This window comes from Puma concolor, chromosome B1, assembly GCF_028749965.1.
Source record: "Puma concolor isolate L17-30 chromosome B1, mPumCon1.1.hap2, whole genome shotgun sequence".
In the NCBI taxonomy this organism is placed as follows: domain Eukaryota; kingdom Metazoa; phylum Chordata; class Mammalia; order Carnivora; family Felidae; genus Puma; species Puma concolor.
Window position 1 is genome coordinate 102003509 of NC_141670.1, and position 21284 is coordinate 102024792.

The window sequence follows — 21284 nt, forward strand, 5'->3', positions numbered from 1 at the left end:
CTCCCCAATCTTCTTCCTACAGTAGTAGTCTTCTCACTTGTTCTTACTGAAGCACCTTGGAATGGGTACAAGGTAAGTCAAGGGCCCTATTGCAGTCAGCCTAGATGCCTTGGTCTAGAGAAAGCCAGAATTACAGACAGTGTACCCTATTCCCCCTCCTCAACCCCCCCAAAAGAGTCAGTACCAAGTCAACTATGTCCTCAATTTTCTCATCTGTGATTGATTTTTTTTTTTTTTTTTAACCACTGAGTAATTACCAACTGAAATAGAAAGTACCCAGGCTGAGAGACTACTGCTGGCTGTGTGGCTGCAAACATGAGATCCTAATTACAGTAATTCAAAATCCACAGGACAGGAAGCCCAATCATTTTCAGACTTTTTTTTTCTTTTTTCTTTTTTTTTTTTTCTGGAGGAGTACAGCATAGCTAACAGGCCAGCTGATTGGAGACAGTTCAGGGTGGGCCACAGCATGATATTCATGTTTCTAAATACGAACATCTCTTAAAAATGGCTCTGTTCAAGAACTGGGATTTGGAATAAATGTCTGCCAACCATTCCAGCAGTACTGCTAGGAAGGAAATAGAGCTTTAAATGTCTTCTCCTAGGACAACTAAACCTTTGTCCCAATAGAACACACTGAGAAATTATTCTACAGAGAAAATTTCATATAAGTAGGAAAGAGAAAGGTAGATAAAACTGAAACTTGCTTTTTGACATCCTCGTAATCATAAGAAAAAAATTATGAGAAAATATTCAAATAATGTCATAAGAAATTATAGCACAAAAATATGTTAAGATTTCCTCTCAAGAAGAATATTGTCATAGGTAAATGCCATACTGTACATAAACAAGTAATATGATAATGGTGGTCGTGGTCAACTTTTATCAAATGTCAGTACACATCAACCACAGAACAGGAGATACAATGGGATTGCCACAGAAAGGTACCCAGAATCCATTTCTTCAAGGAGTTTATCATCTAAAAGTGGTGGAATAAACCCACCTGGAAAACATGCAAAAGAATATACAGATAAGCCCAAAACTAATAGTTTCTTAATGCTTAAGGGATACGGGAATACACTGTACTCTGGATTAGGGGGTTCTTTTGGGAAGGACTTTAATGATGAAACGAATTTCAAACAGAATTTTAAAGAAGGGTAAACACAGGCTTTGGCAGAGTAGAGAAGACAATGGTTCTTTTCTAGCCAAGGAAGTTTAAAGGTGGGATGAGAATATCTGGTTAACTGGACTTGATGCTCTAAACTGAGGAGATACAATAGATGAGGACAGTCTAGGGAGCAAGGTCTACTGGAGAGCAGGACACACAGAAGGTTATAGGTTAAAAATCATGAGCTTCAAGTGCAAATCAAAATCACAAGACACTCATTAAGATGGATATTATTTTTTAAAAGTAACAAAATAACAAGTGTTGATGAGGATGTGGAGAAATTGGAACGCTTATGTATTGTTTGTTCGTAGGAATGTAACATGGTGCAGCCACTAAAACAAAACAAAACAAAACAAAACACAAAAAACAAAACAAAACAAAAAAAAGTACAGTGGCTCCTCAAAAAATGTAACATAGAATGATCTTATGATCCAGTTTCTGGGTATACATCCAAAGGAATTGAAAGCACAGACTCAAATGGAACGTTGTATATCCATTTTTGAAGCAGCATTATTCACAATAGCCAAAAGATGGAAAACTACTCAAATACCCACCAACAGAAAAATGAATAAACAAAATGTGGTATATACATACAATAAAATAATTCAGTCTTAAAAGGAAAGGAAATTCTGACACGTGCTGCAACACTCTTGAACTTCGAAGACATTATGCTAAATGAAATAAGACACAAAAGGGGATACATTGTATATGACATGCCAAATTTATAGGGACAAAAAATAGGATAATGTTTGCGAGGGGCTGCGTAAGACTGGGGAATTATGATTTAATTGGCATAGGGTTTCAGTTTGAAATGAGGAAAAATTTCTGGAAATGGATAGTGGTGATGATTGCACAACCAAGTAAATGTACTTAGTGCCACTGGATGATACAGTTATTAAAAAATGGTTAAAATGTTAAGTTGTATGTTATGTATGTTTTATCACAATAAAAAGAATGCACTAAGACAAACTTTAGAAAGAAAACAGAGGGAGCTTCAAAATCAACAAAGCTAGCTTTAAAACCATGTCTGCCACTTAATAGCCATATAACCATGGGCAAGGTACTTACTGTTTGAGGTCCAAATTCCTCAGCTATGGAATACAGATAATGACCCTCACAATACAGGTTTATAAATACAAGAAATAATGTAAAGTCACCACTTAGAATAAGAATTAACCAGGATTCTTGGTTTCAAGAAATGGAACCACAAATGAAGTACCTCAGGGAAGTTATTGACTTATTGAAGCAAAGAACAAGAGGGTGGGCAAGGCCAGATGCTGGCAAAAGGAACAACAGGAACTAAGCTGTTGTCTAATAATATCAAGTTCTTTTCATCTGACCTGCCATTTCTGCAGAGTAGTTTCTCCGACTGCTAGAGAATATGACTAATGGGATTTTATACATACGTTCCTATGCTTTCACAACTGGGCCAAAAGAGAGCTCTTCCTTTGGTCCCATTTGAAAAACTCCTGGGGAAGACTATAGATGCTGGCGAGGATGTGGAGAAACAGGAACCCTCTTGCACTATTGGTGGGAATGCAAATTGGTGCAGCCACTCTGGAAAGCAGTGTGGAGGTTCCTCAGAAAATTAAAAATAGACCTATCCTATGACCCAGCAATAGCACTGCTAGGAATTTACCCAAGGGATACAGGAGGGCTGATGCATAGGGGCACTTGTACCCCAATGTTTATAGCAGCACTCTCAACAATAGCCAAATTATGGAAAGAGCCTAAATGTCCATCAACTGATGAACGGATAAAGAAATTGTGGTTTATATACACAATGGAGTACTACGTGGCAATGAGAAAGAATGAAATATGGCCCTTTGTAGCAACATGGATGGAACTGGAGAGTGTTATGCTAAGTGAAATAAGCCATACAGAGAAAGACAGATACCGTATGGTTTCACTCTTATGTGGATCCTGAGAAACTAACAGAAACCCATGGGGGAGGGGAAGGAAAAAAAAAAAAAAAAAGAGGTTAGAGTGGAAGAGAGCCAAAGCATAAGAGACTCTTAAAAACTGAGAACAAACTGAGGGTTGATGGGGGGTGGGAGGGAGGGGAGGGTGGATGATGGGTATTGAGGAGGTCACCTTTTGGGATGAGCACTGGGTGTTGTATGGAAACCAATTTGACAATAAACTTCATATATTGAAAAAAAAAAAAATGAAAAACTCCTGGGGAAAGACTGATTGGACCTGGTCACATGCTGAACCCCTAGCCCAATTACTGTGGCTGGGCCAGGAGGTGAGAAAACCCCATTAAAAGCCCAAGTTAAGGAGGGAGGATGGAGATAGCCACTGGGAGAGTAGATGTGAACCCAGCAGCTACCTTATTGGATAACTACTACAACCAGTTTGGGAAATAATCATCTAGATTTTATATACAAGATAAATAGGAGCCATCTTAGATATCTGAACAGAGAAATTATCATTTTATCTAAGAATTATGCATTTTGGAGCACCTGGGTGGTTCAGTTGGTTAAACCTCCATCCAATTCTTGATCTTGGCTCAGGTAATGATCTCATGGTTCATGAGTTTAAGCCCTGCGTTGGACTCTGTGCTGACAGCATGGAGCCTGCTTGGGACTCTGTCTTTCCCTCTCTCTGTCCCTCCCCTGTTTGCACTCTCTGTCACTCTCTCCAAATAAATAAACTTTTTAAAAAATATGCATTTTATGTTGTTTTGAACTAATTAATTCAATCACTCATTATTAACACTATTTGAGATAAGTTACTACATACAGGATAATTTTCTGAATAACTGAAATTTGCTTCCCTAAGTATTAACTAACATTTTTATTTTGAACTTTATCTAAAATATATCATTTTATGGGGCACCTGGGTGGCTCAGTTGGTTAAGCGTCTGACTTCTGCTCCGGTCATGATCTCATGGTCCATGAGTTGGAGCCCTGCGTCGGGCTCTGTGCTGACAGCTCAGAGCCTGGAGCCTGTTTCAGATTCTGTGTCTCCCTCTCTCTCTGACCTTCCCCTGTTCATGCTCTCTCTCTGTCTCAAAAATAAATAAACGTTAAAAAAAATTAAAATATATCATTTTATGATAAAGTATAAAGACAATTTTTATATATTCAAGATAATTTATCATGAAAATAAAATATCATACTGCATTGCACTAAACCAATACTCTCAGGAAAAATTTTCGTGCTCAGAACTGCTCAAATCCTTCACTCCAAGACTCAAAGGGCATCTTTAGGTCATTTGTTACTTCTTTTGTTACTATTCTCATTTTTCTGCTGCAAAAAGCAAACAAAAAAACACAAACAAAACAAAACAAAACAAACACAACCCTTTCTTCCTATCATCTTTCATCCTGCTTCTAACTGCTGAGTATTGAACATCAGATAATTAATGACTATAAGTAAAATAAGACTTTCAGGGTACATTTCATACGAAAAAAAGTGGACTGGCTTTGATCCAAAGAATTATTATAGGTGTTCAAGGATCTGTTCTTCAGGTTCACAAAAGTGTTTGGAAAACTGGAAGCCAACCTCTGCCTGAAATCCAGGTACTTCAAAATACTGAGTCAAGACATTAAATAGTATGGGGGAATCAAAGATCACTGACACACTGAAAGTTTCTAACCTAGTCATTAAAACATCAAATTAACTATATAGAGAATATCATCTAGCTTAAACTGCTTAGTTTGGAAATACAATAGAAATTCAAAAGAAACATGTTAGAATATTTGCAAGGCAAATTTATTTCACCCAAGATATACTGGTTATTTGAGTTTGTCAACTAGATTTTCAGAAGAAGTATTAACCAGATTAAGACAATCTTGACTCTAAAACAGATCATTAAAGTGACTGACAAAGTAGCTACTGAAACAGAGAACTCTCTCACAGTTAATACAGTAATCCTTATTGGTACTTAGTGATTTTCACAATTTCTCTTCAAGGTGACTTTGATTCTGCTCTTGACCAAAGCATTGATGGTTGTGGCAACAATAACGTGTTTAAGGGAAGAATGACCCAGAAGGAACATGGAGAACATGTGTGCTTCATGAACATGTCTCTTCAGAAAGGCTTGTGATATTATCATCTCTCACCCAAAAACATAAAGTACATGGCCTAGTATTCTCAACAGCAAATGCTCAAATACCCAAAGAATTTAATCAAATCTGTGGTTGCACATTCTTAAAAGAGGAACTGAGTGTTGAAGGAAAGATTAGGGAGGACAGGAGAAATCCAGAAGAGCTCTCTTCCTTGTTTTCTCTTTCAGAATGGCTAGTAGGCATAGAAAATATTATTTTTCTCATGTGATTAAAAGAAGAAATAAGTGATAAAATGTCAAGAGTAACCACAAGCAAAAAGAATACAGTTCCTACATAGGCTAACTGGCTCCCGTTCTAGGAGGGTAAATTCGCAGATAAAACCTGTGCCCCTGCCAAGGCCTGCCAAGGCGTTAAGTCTCTCCAGCTATGTAAACTGCAGAGAGTTTGCAAAGGAACAAATCCAGGACATAACCCCCTTGAAAACAACAAAAGGGATACTTGTCCAGACATTCACATTGCATCATGCCACTTCACAACTTATAATGAGTCTAGAAAAAGAGGCATGGTTTTGGCATGGCTAGTCCTGTAATTCTCATTCTATAAGACAAAACAAGCACATCGTTATTTTCTAGACTACATTTTATCTGCTTGAATCTACCTAGTGAGACATTGACAAAGCTCTTCAATCAAACTAAGCCAAATCAATGTGGGATTTTTTGCTATAAACTGCAAAACTTATTAGCAATCAATCAAGGCCTGATACACTTATTTTAGGGGTTTATTCAAGAGTCTTTTCCTTTCCTTCCCCTGTCTATCTCACTAATAATTGGCTCTAGTACTGAAAGTTTGAGGGAACTTTGTTATGTTTTCTGTGTATATGGGGGTTTTTTTGTATGTTTTCTCTATACAGTTCACATTATTCTAGATACTTAAGTTGTAAACTATACTACTGCACAAATACTTAAACTCAAACCTTTCACAGTGAGGAAGAAGAATTTTGTAGATAAAACCACATACAGGGACAGATGGAAAGATAGAGAAACAGACAGGTAGCTAATCAATGTGCCTTTTACCACCATGAGATTTAGGGAAGACTTATACCCTAAGTCTTCCATCTTTAACCAACAGACCAGATATTTATAACCTGCACATTGAAAATAGCTACTATGTGGAAAGGGCCATATCTGACATTCACAAAGTTAATAAAGTAATATCGAAAGTGTCAAAACATGCCCATTTTATTAAATTTTTTTCCCCTAGCATTTTTGAGCTTGTCAAAATTTTTCCAGATTTAACACAATTTTAGTTTCAGGTTTGTATAAATTCAGACTCAAATTCTTCTGTTTTCAGTAAACTTGGGAAAACTTACCTCACTGCCAATATTTGCAATATAAAATAGTAAAGGTCACAGCGATTTACAAGAGTTTTTAAAACCCAGTCTGAGAGATTTATGATACGTTGTGTATTCTTATTTCTTGCAATCTGTTATTCAAAAGATTAGAGGAGAATTAAGAAGGCTAAAGTCACAACTTCTTGCCATAGGCTTATTTTTCCTGCTTTCATCTCTTTGGTCTCTCTACTTATTCATTGATGAAAGTATGGAAGGAAAAATATATTATTCCCTATCTTAGTACATCACCAATACAGAAAACATGAAGTTCAACAATCCTTCTCCTGCTGAATAGTGAAGAAGAGTGTTTAGCATGGTGAAGACTAGTTATATATGTCCCAGAGCCATTCCTGAGAAGCTTATTAACTAGTTAAAGAGTTGGAACTAACGTATAGTAAACATTACATTGCCAACTGAAGGCAATCCATTTGCTCTGGAAATCAGGAGCATTGGTAGGGCTGATAACCTCTTGTGAAAGTGGAGGAGCTGCCTAATGGAGATTTGATATAGGGAAGAGCCAAGATGGCAGAATAGCATGGAAGTTGTTTTTGCATCTCGCGTCCGTGAAATACAGCCAGATCAACACTAAACCATCCTGCACACCTAGAATACTGATTTGAGGATTAGCACAATGGAGGTCTGATATAAAGACACTGGCTACCTCTGCAGGCAGGTAAGTGACTGAAGTGCCTACAGATTGGAATCCTTATCCTAATGTTTGAAGGATTATCTTCTATCTAGAAGCCATACTATATTAGTCTGCTAGGCTGTCATTGCAAAATACCACAGACTGGGTGCCTTAAGCAAAAGAAATTTATGTTCTCACAGTTTTAGAGGCTGGAAGTCCAAGATCAAGGTGCTGGCAGGATTGGTTTCTGGTGAGGCCTCTCTTCCTGGTTGATGGATAGTCACCTTCTCACTATGTCCTCACATGGCCTTTCCTCTGTGCTAACAGAGAAACAGAAAGAACACTCTCTTATGGCTCTTCCTCTTCACATAAGAACACAAGTTCTATTGGATTATAAGGCTCCATCCTTATGACTTCATTGAACTTTTATTGCCTCCTTATTGCCCTGTCTCCAAACACAGTCATACTGTGAGATCGAGCTTCAACATATGAATTTGGGGGGAATATAATTCAGTCCCTAATACATACCTTAAGTCGAGAGAGTTATGGAGGACTAAGACTACCAGAAGACTATGATACTTAGGCCACAAAATGTTGGCCCTTGTAAGTTTCCTTGGGGGAAGAAAAAATCAGTCTCCATTGAAATATGCTTTAAGTTTATGTCTCTAGCTTTAATAAAAGTTTGTCACATGAACTATTTCTCCCTTTTTTTAGGGATATTGTCTATTCCCAATATTCAATTCCTTCTACATAAGTTCTGTGTGAGATTTGTCTTTTAGAATTTAGTGCCAGGGGCAAAATCTGTCTTCCCTGAGAACTTCCTGTAATTCCTTAAAATGCCAAGAAACTCATACTATAATATTTTCACTTTTTCTTCTAGTCTGGCAGGAAATTTTGGGTCATATTGGAAGTTCAAACATAGCAAACCTATTAACTGCTTATATTTGCAACCATCCTCTTACATGTTTTGCTTTTCACCCTGATTCACTTAGTACTTTTCTTAGTAAAAATTCTCTTAATATGCTTTTTAGCGGCCTCAATAAAACACATTTTCATGAAAAAGATAACGTTTAAACAAATCCCTGGCACTACAAGTATCTTTATAAAATTAAATCAGATTTTTATTTTGGGGGATGGAGAGAGAGAGACAGAGCACAAGTGGGGGAGGGGCAGAGAGAAAGGGAGACAAAGAACCTGAAGCAGGCTCTTAGCTGTCAGCACAGAGCCCAATGTGGAGCTGCAACCCACGAACCATAAGATCGTGACCTGAGCTGAAGTCCGACGCTTAACCAACTGAGCCACCCAGGTGCCCCTACGCCAGATTTTTAAAAATAAGATGGCAGATACCAGTTTCTGTGAAAATAACACGTATAAAAAAAAAAAAAAAAAGAGTGGCCACCAAAGAAGAGAATTCTAATTTATCTTTTAAGTTTTCACTCTTGATACCCAGGAAAATGAATATCTAGCAATGAATATGAAAATAAAATTTCAAGAGTAGCAAAACCCATTTAAAAGTAGAAGATAAAGCTTCCAACAGAATCAATATATAATTTTAAGCCATTATATACAAATTCACTTTTACACTGGTTAGTAGTGTATCATCTTAGCTAGCAATAGTCGCTAGGAAATAAGCTCCACCCTTTTGCTGATGTGGGCGCACTGTTCTGCACTGTACGTCTCTGGTCGTGGCTGACCACTGGACTGTGCAGGTTAAAGAGTAAACAAAAGGGGCGCCCAGGTGGCTCAGTCGGTTAAGCCTCCGACTTCGGCTCAGGTCACATCTCGCGGTCTGTGAGTTCCAGCCCCAAGTCAGGCTCTGTGCTGACGGCTCAGAGCCTGGAGCCCGTTTGGGATTCTGTGTCTCCCTCTCTCTATGCCCCTCCCTCGTTCATGCTCTGTCTCTCTCTGTCTCAAAAATAAATAAACGTTAAAAAAATTTTTTTTAAAGAGTAAACAAAAGAAGCACCAGCAGCATGGCAGCCAGGAGGAAAAGGACAGATGCCCTTTCTGAGTCTCGGCATGTGCTAGGATGTGACTTCAAGGCCTCTCACTGATAAGATTCATGCCTGTGGAAAAGCTGAGTTTTTTAAGTTTTAGAAAGAAACTGTAGTTTCTAGAAAGGAAAGGTAAAAGAAATCATAAACTACAATATTTAGCTCTTTTTTACCATGGTACAAAATTAGTGCATTGGAATAATATGTCTCACTATGTTGTGCAAATGTTGTACACATATTGTGTAAAAGTCCAGAGGATGCGTTTACAAAATATCAGCAATATGTGTTGATAATATTTAAAATCTATCAATCATGTATGGATGTCAGAAAACAATATGTTGTTGGATCTGCTGAACAAAGAAAAACTAACACAAAAAACTAGGTAAGGTCTTCCTGAAATTCTTCACAAATATGACAGACCTCCATAAAAACTCTGCCTTGTACTGTGGTTTCAACTAAATGGGGAAAAAATTAAGTAAAGCAACTTACATTCCGATAGGGGAGTGATAGGAAGTCTCTGGGAAAATAAGTTTTCACAAAGTAGGTAAGAAAGACTAAGCTAAACCTTGTATGGAAAATTAGGTCAAGATGAAGACTGAACATAAGCAATTACCTTCCCTATCTAAAACCTTCTAAAACAAATAGGAAAGATGACATGGGAGAGAATAATTCCTGAAGCATATTAGAAAACACAAAAGGGGGGGCACCTGGGTGGCTCAGTCAGCTAAGCATCTGACTTCGGCTCAGGTCATGATCTCGCGGTCCGTGAGTTCGAGCCCCGCGTTTGGGCTCTGTGCTGACTGCTCAGAGCCTGGAGCCTGTTTCAGATTCTGTGTCTCCCTCTCTCTCTGACCCTCCCCCGTTCATGCTCTGTCTCTCTCTGTCTCAAAAATAAATAAATGTTAAAAAAAAAAAAAAGAAAACACAAAAGGGTTCAGTTAGCAGAATACCAAATGCTGGCAGGGATATAGAACAATAGGAATTCTCATTTATTGCTGGTGGGAATGCAAAAATTATGTAGCACTTTGGAAAAGTTTGGTAGTTTCTTATAAAGTTAAATACACACTTACTGCTGTGGATTGTTTGTATGCCCCCCCAATTCATATATTGAAGCTTATCTCCAACATGATGATAATTGGAGGTAAAGCCTTTGGAAGGTGACTAGGTCATGAGGGTTTAGCCTTCATGAATGGGATTAGTACCTTTTTATAAAAGAGACTTCAGAGAGATCCCTTAAGCCTCCCACCATGTGAGGACACAGTAGGAAGATGGCCTTCTATGAACCAGGAAGAAGGTCCTCAACTAGACACTGAATCTGTCAGCACCTTGATCTTGGACTTTATAACCTCTATAACTGTAAAAAATAAATTTCTATTGTGTATAAACCACTCAGTCTATGGTATTTTGTTATACCAGTCCAAATGGACTAAGGAAATATATAAAATATACAAATTTATTTTTTCATATGTCATGACAGGAAAGCCAAGATCCTGGAAAAAAAACCTACTGCTCATTTGTCTAATGTGCTCATATCTCACACTCTATTTTCACTGCATAATGATGCTTATTATAACATACAGTGTGTCTGTTTATTATCATCTATGTCTCTTATTGGAGCATCAACTCTGTGAGGGAAAGGATTGTAGCTATCCTGTTCAATGCTGTATCACCAGAACTCTAGCAAAAATTTTATAAATTTGTTAAATTGAATGACTTAATTCCAACTTAGATGATGAGAGAAATATCTAAAAAGAATGGCTGCAGCATCAGCCATCCCATATTCATTGTGCCTCCATTCATTCAGTACATCCCATATTCATTTTGCCTCCATTCACTGTAGTAACCTAAGTGAACATGTTATAAGTACAGCACCTAGCTTAACATTTTTCAGGGGCGCCTGGGTGGCGCAGTCAGTTAGGCGTCCGACTTCAGCCAGGTCACGATCTCGCGGTCCGTGAGTTCGAGCCCCGCGTCAGGCTCTGGGCTGATGGCTCAGAGCCTGGAGCCTGTTTCCGATTCTGTGTCTCCCTCTCTCTCTGCCCCTCCCCCGTTCATGCTCTGTCTCTCTCTGTCCCAAAAATAAATAAATGTTGAAAAAAAAAAATTTTTTTTTAATTAATTTTGTAATAGCTTCCAAAGAAGAAATGGAACCTAGAAGAAAAAATCAAATTATATATACTCCGTATTTTACCAGGATTCCTTGATCTGGTAATATGGTAAACCCAAACTCAGTTAAGCAATTTCTGAGCATCATGCTATATGAAGTATATATCTATTTATATATCTATAATTACATCAAAAAGAATAAAATACCTAGGAAAAAATTTAACCAAGGAGGTGAAAGACTTGAAAATTACAAGACACCAAAAAAGAAATTGAAGATAGCACAAATAAATGGAAAGATATATGATGCTCATGAAGTTAAAGAATTAATACTGTTAAAATGTCTATTCTACTCAAAGCAATCTACAGACTCAATGCAGTCCCCATCAAAATACCAATGGCATTTTTCACAGACTAAAACAAAGAATCCTAAAATCTGTATGGAACCACAAAAGACCCCAAATAGCCAAAGCAATCCTGAGAAAGAAAAAAACTGGAGGTATCATGCTCCCTGATTTTAAGCTTTACAACAAAGCTATAGTACTCAAAACAGTATGGTGCTGGCAGGAAAACTGACACACAGATCAATGGAATAGAATAGAGAGTCCAGGGGTGCCTGGGTGGCTCAGTTGGTTAAGCATCTGACTCTTGATTTTGGTTCAGGTCATGATCTCACAGTTTGTGAGTTTGAAGCCCCACACCAGGCTCCATGCTGTCAGTGTGGATCCTGATTGGGATTCTCTCTCCCTCTCTCTGTGCACTCTCCTCTCTCAAAAAAAATAAATAAACTGAAAGAAAGAGAGAAAGAGAGGAAGGAAGGAAGGAAGGAAGGAAGGAAGGAAGGAAGGAAGGAAGGAAACAAATTTTAAAACTTATACCGTCCCTCACACCCCTCATTTTCATCCACAAACCAAGGAAGTAAGGTAGTACAGGCCAAAGTACAAAGCATGTTTACATTGTTTTAAGGTTGAAAAAAAGAAAAACAGTTAACCTATTCTTAAATAATAAAAGATATAATTATTCTCTTTTGCCTTGAGCATTGATCTCGGTTTCTTGGTGTCTTAGTCTGTCTGGACTAGTACAACAAAATACCATAGACTGGGTGGCTTATAAGCAACAAAAATTTACTTCTTATAGTTCTGGAGTCTGGGAAGTCTAAAATCAAGACACCAGCAGATTTCAGTGTCTGGTGATTCCCTGCTTCCTAGTTCATAGATGGCCTTCCTCTTGCTGTATCCTCACATGGTAGAAGGGGCAATGGAGTGCTCTGGGGTCTCTTTTATAATAGCATTAATCCCACTCATGAGGGCTTTATCCTCATGACCTAATCATCTTCCAAAAGCCCTACTCCTAAATACTACCATGTTGGGCATTAGGATTTAAACATATGAATTTGGAAGGAACATAAACAGTCTATAGCACTTAGTTTCGATTCCTAAGGAAAAGTAGCAATGGTCACTCCTAGAAAACTATGGGTAAAACAATCAAAGATAGATCTTAAAGTCATACATGATGCACTGTCTTTGGAGTCCGATAACCAGAGTTGAAATTCTGATTCCCCAAGTTTTAGCTCTGGGGAACCTGGGCTACTTACTTTACCTCTCTGCACCTGGATTTTCTCATCTTATATAAAAGAGGATAATAATGGTACCTACTTCATACAATTGTTGAGAAGATCAAATAAATCATAAAAGAACAGTACCCAGCTATCCCAGCACACAGTAAGCAGTCAGTAAATTTGAGCCATGAAAATAATGAAAGGATATAAAAAGAGAGGATCCCTTGGAGGAACTTACAGTACAGTGAGAAAAACAAACCATAAATGAAACAAATTATATGGGAATGAATATTAACATGCATAAGAATAAATATATACCTTACAAACTAAAACTTTAGGAAAAGGAGATTACAGGAACAATGATAAGTAGCCTTTTGTTGAGGAAACAATCACAAAATAAATGAGTTCAAATGTCATATTTGGTAATAAGAACTCAAATGATGGAAACCCCAGCCGATATCTCCACTACTCTGTGACCTGGGTTCCTGTATGGAAAAGACGAAACGGCTAGTCTTTTTGAATTTCATAGAAAAAAGAAATCTCAGAAGACAAATAGCACTTTCATCTCTTAAGGGTGGTGATATCTGGAATACAGAGCTAGGAAGGTACTAGTACTGAATTTATAAAGGTTTTTACAGAAAAAAAAAAAAAGTCTTTTTGCTTCTGTAATTAAGAGAAGACACCAGACTGGAAGCAATAGGTGTATCTTGTTCACCAGCACAGCCTCAGAAGCTGGCCCATGTCCGCTCCCTCAGCTCTATCCCAGGAAATAATCGCTTATTTCTCCAAAATCTCAGTATTTCAGTTTTCTTCTCTTAGACAATTTAGTGCATTTTAATTCCTTATTATGGGTGTGTAGAGGTTGGGCTCCATTTGCAAGTGTTGAATCACTACTTAGTTAACACACAGTATAATAGTAGTTTGAGGTCTACATGTATGTTATGTTATGTTATGTTAACTAACTGAAATTTAAATAAAACTTTAAAAACCATTTTTGCCAAATTCCTCAATTATTTAAAATGATCATATTCCCCCTTTAAAAATGATCATACTTTATAACTTTAATTTATCACACATTAGAACCTCTCTAGAAATCTTAAGAAACCAATCGTTTACCCAGGTTTCAGAAGTGCCTCGTTTTCTGTAGAGCAATTTAGTTTGCTGCCTTTTAAAAAAATAAAATAATAAGTAAGCAGGCACAAGAGTAATACATAATGCCAAATATGTTTTTTACTCCCTACGGATTGCAGAAAAGATTCAATATTTTTTCTTTATTTACCACACTATTAAACACCTCAGTCCCGAAACCGCCATCAACACTAAATTCTAACTGCAAGTGATTTATTGAGCCTAAAAGCTTAACTCTACTTTCAATTTCCCTTTCTCAATTGAGAACACAAAACAATTTTGCCAACATACAGAGTGCTAGGCTAGTTGTTATTAGGAAAAAGGAAAATAATAAAAACCTGTGAGCCCTTACAAGTGAAAAGCTTAAATAATCATTTCTATCATTCAATCTCATATTTTAGGTTTTACCCTTCTTTTGGGGGACATCAGGAAGGAGGTTGGATATTTTTTCGTTCATCAGTATTGCAATCTTAATTCTCTTTTACAATTTAAAAGAGCTACTGTGCTTCTGAAGCTTCTCTGGTCAGGGGCTTTTTATGCCTAAAGTTTCAAAACCTAGGGCAAATGGTTTTCTCCAACCCTGCTTAACTCAAATATGAAACAGGAAACTGTGATGTCGTGTCTAGTAAACCATCAAAAGCACTCTGTTTAAAATAGAGAAATTAAGTGAGCTCACTGCTACTTTCAAATACCTTAATTTTTGGTAGAAGACTTACCTATCTAGGAGTCATTGTAAAAGGTTAATTAAATAAAATAAAAATAGGGTCGTCACTTCTTCCTAAGTGCATCCTAAGTTGTCTTAGCAAATGAGTTCCTTCATCGGAAAAGATGAAAGATGTCAGCATTCTCCTGTGAGAATGATGTACACTTAAGAAGTTACTTAGCTCACAACTCAGAAAGTTCCTCTTATTTGTGGAACAAGAGAATAATAGAACTTGAACATTCAATAGTATCATAATGGTACTATTTTAATATCGATAACTTTGTGGCTATACATAGCTAATCACAACTGTAGGCAACTGAGCAGTCATTTAGAGCACTTAAGGAAAACAAAATAGTCCTCTGAGGCTTTGACATGATAAACATACAAGTTCACTATCTAAACATTAAGTCATCTTTTAAATGGATACTTTAAGTAATCACTTCCTGTACAACCGGAATGAAATATACACTGATTTTAATGACAGTGATAATAAAGTTGGTTACGTAATTCCAAGCCAGTCACCTTCAGGAAAACGATGAGCATTAGTCTTCAGAGACAAAGTTTCTTAAGAGAAATTACTAGCACTATTAATGTGGTTAACATAAAAAGTGGGGGGATGGGGAAGAGAAGGAACCTAGCTCTCATAGCTGAGCTGCAGTTGACATTATTTTTTAAAGTCCTTTCTTTACAGGATTATTTTGCTATAACTATTGACAATATCAAATAATTGTAGTTTATTTTAAATAAAAATCATAGATTGTTATTACTGAGCCCTCAGTGATCCTAATTTTTAAGCTCTTTTTCTTAGCAAGTGTCTTAGTTTTCCTCCAGTAAATGTGTTCAGCTGGGTTTAAGTACTGGGTTTACTACTGGAAAGCTGAAAAGGACAAACTCAGTGTTTTTCCCTTCACAACTCTCTGAAAGAGCTCCACTTTATTAAAAAGATAGAAAAGAAGGAAGTAAATGAAATAAAATACAAATTCTGGTTCTTTTCAGAATGACTATTTTCAGAAAGATTATTCTGGTCTATATCATATTTTGGAACCAATTCCTCTAGTCTAAAAGATTCAATGAGTAATAGAAAATAATAAAGGGAGGATAAAAGTACAAGAGTGTTTTTACTTATAATTTTATTTTAGCTGGCAAAGAAACTAAGAGATAGGTAAAGAGTATCCAAATAATTGTTAAAATCCGTCTGTAACTAAGAAATGGGTAGTGGGATTTATGTGACTTTTGTTTTCTTCCTCATACTTTTTCTAAATTTTCAAAAACAGTGTTACAATAAACACATGTTACTTTTATCAGCAGAAAAGAGGATTTAAGTGCTTTTTCTATTTCTGGTTGCCAGGTCAGCCTCCTGATCCAGCTCTTAGTGAAGATATGGAGCTTATACTTTTTCCTTAAACTCACACTCCTGGCACAGCACTGAACACGTTCTGGGTATTCACCAAGTCTGGACTGTCTAATTGATGTAGCGTTCCTTCACTTTTACACACCTCTGTACTCAAAACACTGTTCTCAAGAGTATCTAAATACACTTTTAAATGGTATAGAAATTCTCCACTAAAGTAACTTCTTTATATTCATCAACTCTTAGGAGCAGATGAGTAAGGTGACATTTTCATGTTGTTGGTTCAAAGTTGCTCAGAACAAAAAGCCACTATCTTTTGGTTTAGAGTTAAGATTCACTCTAAAAGTAAGATGGTTGGGCGTTCTCAGACATGACCCAGTCTTTAGATTTTTATCAAGGATGCTGCCTCTACATTACAATTATAGATGTACAGTTTAAGTATTAAAATTGAGATTACTTTTTTCCCAAAGAGTGGTCTCCACTTCTGGCAACAGTGCTGGGAAAGAGATTGCCATAATCTCCTTAAAGCCAGGTTCCCCCACCCCCCCCCAACCCAGTCTTTCCATCTTTAATGCTTTGGCCAGTATGTGAGGCAGAGTAGGTATTTTATAACTGTTACAAATTGAAAAAGTCAATTAGTCTGCCAACATAGCTACAAACCTAGTTTGTCATGAAATCAATGTAGTATGTTCAGGGAGGAGGATAGTCTAAAAAAATTTATTTATTTAGAGTTTTAAAACAAAAACCCTATCAAATATACAATGAAAGGGCAAAATATACTGTTTTCTACAATATGTTAGGCATTTAAGACCATTTCATAAGAATACATGTGGCTAATAATTAAATGTGATATCAGATAAAAACTTCTTAAGCTGGTATCATCTTAACTAACAAATGGATTCTAGAGTTGAATTCATAGAACATAAAAAATTGTTTTGAATAAGGATCAAGTTATGAAAATTGTTCACCTCATAAAACAGATATAGAAATAATAAATGCACCCTGAACCAAAACACATGACTTAAAGCGATACAGTTTCCTTAGCCTCTCTAAGGAGTGCTTTCTTGAAGTTACCCATCAGTGTTTCAATAATATTCTTTTTTCTTTTAATTTTTACAAGTTTTGTGTTCAATCATATATGTGACCCAGATATTTAATGCCACCTTGCTAATGCTGAGACAGCTATTGTATCCATAAAACCACCACACAGTGTCTAAATCAGGAGCTAAATATGTTCATCTACCTTTTATCGGCTCTAAAAATGCAGAGCAAACATTATCTATTGTTAATTACCTGTAAAGTAGGGCTTTAGCCACTTCCCCTGTTTCTAAGAGCCCTGAAGTGAAACCTAAAAGAAGTCACCCATTGTTTTCAATTGTGCAAGGGCCAGGAGCAAACAGGGCTCAAATTGCAGCTCTGAAAGGCCACAGGAAATTGGCATACCACTAATCTGCACTCAACTATTCAAAGAAACAAAGCCCGCATTCCTGCTGAAAAACTCACCAGCAGAAACCCAAGGCAGATCTGTTCAGTAAGGACCACAGAATAAATCTGTAGAAATAAAAGTTTTAATTAGAGGACCAGGAGACCTGGCTCTAGTTTCCTAGCTCTGAGAGTAACACGCATCATTTAGATTTCCACCTTCCCAATTTTCCCCAAAATGAGACTATACAATTAGAAGAATTTCCACTTAATAATTTGAGCAGGGATGGAGTTAGAGGGGACAACATAATAAAAGGCCAACTGTTCACTGCAGATAGCTGAGTTATAATCAACTAGTATGCTAAAATAATCAAAATCTAAAACAATTTTAATTGCTTTTGTGTATTTGGGCTATATACATTTCTTTTAAATGCAACAACATTGTTTCTAAACCATAGCAATGGCATGCAATTAAGAAATTGGTCAGTATCTTTCAGTCGGAACAGCACAATTTAAATTTCAAGTAAAATACAAGTATGAATATAAGGATAGTTTTTTCAACTAGATGCTCCATCACAGCATAAGTCATGGACAGAACACTGCTACATCACCAGCGGGCATGGCATACCCATTTGTTCTTACATAGTGGGCATTGAAGAGAGAGCAGAATTAATGAACAGAGCCAGGGAAGTTAGGTTTTAGTCCTAACTTTACTAATAAATGGGAAAATCTTATTTCTTCCCTGTGTCAAACTTATCTATAAAACTAAGCTAATCATTTGACTCCTCCTTAACTCACAAGTTTGTTGAAATACCAAAACTTTATAAACCCAAGTACTAACAAAAATATTGTATGTAATATACAATTCAAGATATTATGGTATTTACTAAGAATAGTGTTCTGATTTGAGTAATAACTTGAATTATAGAATATTATTATAGCTCTACCCAAAGAGGATTCAAAAGCACTTATAGCCATTGTGCATTTGAAAAAGGTGATGTTTTGACGAGTTTTGTGACTATGCCAAGTTCAGCGAGAAGAGTAAACAGTAGTTTAGTATCTAGGAGAAAGAGCATTAGAACCTAAGAAGCTGAGAAGGGCTCTGGCATTCTCCAAGACTCCCAAATCAACTCAGTATTAATTACTCTTAAGGATATTTCTGACTCTTAATGAAAATATTATGAATATCTAAGAATAGATTAGTAAAGTGAAGGAGTAATTGCAAGCACTTCCATGTCCGGCCTATTTGGGATGTTATAGAGAGGATGCATTAGTACAGTGGGTAAAAGGTAAGATGATTCAACGGCCTCTAATGTCTGTCTTCTCCAGTGCCAAAATTGTACTGCCCCAATTCTTAAATAACTATTCTCTTCTGGAAACTTTAACATAATCAGTGATATTACAAAAATATTATATAGCAAATAATCACAATATTTTTAGAACTCTATTTACTAGTATATGCAAGACTAAAATGGTTTAAAGTAGGTTACATATTGGGGTGCCTGGGTGGCTCCAACTCTTTTTTTTTTTTTTTTTTTTTTTATTTACTTTTTTTTTTTTTTTTAATTTTTTTTTTCAATGTTTTTTTTTTTTTTTTTTATTTTTGGGACAGAGAGAGACAGAGCATGAACGGGGGAGGGGCAGAGAGAGAGGGAGACACAGAATCGGAAACAGGCTCCAGGCTCTGAGCCATCAGCCCAGAGCCCGACGCGGGGCTCGAACTCACGGACCGCGAGATCGTGACCTGGCTGAAGTCGGACGCTTAACCGACTGCGCCACCCAGGTGCCCCTGGCTCCAACTCTTAATATTAGCTCAGGTCATGATCCCAGGGTCATGGGATTGAGCCCTATATAGGGCTCTGCGCTAAGCGTGGACTCTGATTAAAATTCTCTCTCTTCTGCTGCCCCCTCTCCCCTCCCAGGCTCGCACTCTCTCTAAAAAAAAAGTCAGAATGTATCATATCAGAATGTATATTACCATAGTCCCCCCTAGTCAGAAAAACAAGATCCAAATATGGGCTTTTATACTCAATTGTAATAATATTAGCTCAGGTCATGATCCCAGGGTCATGGGATTGAGCCCTATATAGGGCTCTGCGCTAAGCGTGGACTCTGATTAAAATTCTCTCTCTTCTGCTGCCCCCTCTCCCCTCCCAGGCTCGCACTCTCTCTAAAAAAAAGTCAGAATGTATCATATCAGAATGTATATTACCATAGTCCCCCCTAGTCAGAAAAACAAGATCCAAATATGGGCTTTTATACTCAATTGTAAAACGCAGGAAAAATCGTATTTATTGAATGCCTAGTATGAGCAAAGCACCTTTGGAGTGCCAACAGGTCTACAACATAATCTCAATCTCAAAGAATCGCAATATAAAAGGAGCGACAAGACATAAATGTTAAGTGTCAGAAAATGCCACCCCCAAATATGCTGCTTTAGCATAAGTATTACTTTGAGCTAAAAGCACTAAAAAACAGCACTTGCGTAAAAGGTGCTCTGGTTTCCCTTTTTCTTCCTGAAAGCAGGAGATGAAACTCCCTTGGGAAAGATGCCTTCCCTGGACTAGGAGGAAGCAAATATTCTTAACACCAGGGATGGGAGTGGAGACCAGAAAAATCTATACAAATGGACCTTGTTAAGATAATTCAACTTCTTTTAGTCTCCCCATATGTCTCAGTTACTTTTCCACAATTGTCTCTCTTTGTTCAACCTAGTATATAAATACTTAGGCCTAGCCACTTCCTTGGGTGTTCATTTTCCTAAGGGGGCTTCCATGTACATTTAAAAATCTGTATGCTTTTCTCCTGTTGATCCATCTTATGCCAATTTAATTCTCAGGCCCAGCCAGAGATCTTAAGAGGGTAGTGGTGAAGTTTTGCCTCCTCTCCAACATTAAAAAGTAAACATGAAAATTAATGAGCAGTGTACACAATGCTGTCACTAAAAAAATTCTGGGAGAGATTATTTTGTCATGATTCAGTTGAAGTAGAATTTAGACCTAGCTATAAAAGAATAGAATTTAAAAGGTAAAGACTGGGGTGCCTGGGTAGCTCTGTTGGTTAAGTGTCCAACTTTGACTCAAGTCATGATCTCATGGTTCATGAGTTCGAGCCCTGCATCTGGCTCTGTGCTAACAGCTCAGAGCCTGGAGCCTGCTTTAGATTGTCTTCCTCTCTCTCTCTGCCCCTCCCCTGCTCACACTCTGTCTCCCTCTCTCTCGAAAAATGAATAAATATTAAAAAAAAATTGTTTAAGGTAAAGGCAGTCTCTGAGGTCAGGTTTTGAAGGTGTGTTTTAGGGACAGAGAGTGAACCAATTCCACTAGATAGAAGACTTAAGTTGCAGAAAAGCAGGAGAGAAGAGTGAACAGGCTGGTTGGGGGTCTGACAGCACATCTATGAAAGCCTAGTACAGGAGTTTTCACTTAATCCTGTAGTTAACGCATAGGGTGACTGCAAGAACAGAGGATAGGGCAAGAGGGAAAGAGAAAACTCAGGGCTTCAGAAAGACATACAGTCTGATGAACTGGAAAAGATTAATTTTTAATATGGTTATTTGTTATGCAGTCATGCTGTAGGCCAGTAACATCATATGATAAATGACACAAATGTTTCCAAGTGTAAATCATCATATTCCAACTAGGCAGCCACCAACAGACACACATTTTCCATTGGGTCAAAGGGACCCAAAATTTTATTTGCACACAAAAATACAGTTGTGTGTTTTGTTCCCCATAGGCAACATCTAAACGGCCCCCATCGTGAAATCACCGCTGTATGCTCGGGGCTGCCTGTGGTTGAGTTAGTCATTTGTTGTGCCATAG

At 37.3% G+C, this 21284-nt stretch overlaps 1 protein-coding gene across 2 annotated transcripts in view; it reads right to left on the reverse strand.

The window, feature by feature from the left end:
* SPRY1 (sprouty RTK signaling antagonist 1) overlaps positions 1-21284 on the reverse strand; it is a 96284-nt gene that overhangs the window by 57604 nt on the left and 17396 nt on the right. The window contains exon 3 of one of the 2 annotated variants that reach the window (XR_015250244.1): positions 7400-7521. The gene's annotated coding sequence lies outside the window, so the exon portion shown is untranslated. Of the gene's footprint in view, positions 1-4865; positions 7522-21284 lie in introns of those variants that run through there. The other variant, XR_015250245.1, reaches the window with a different exon arrangement.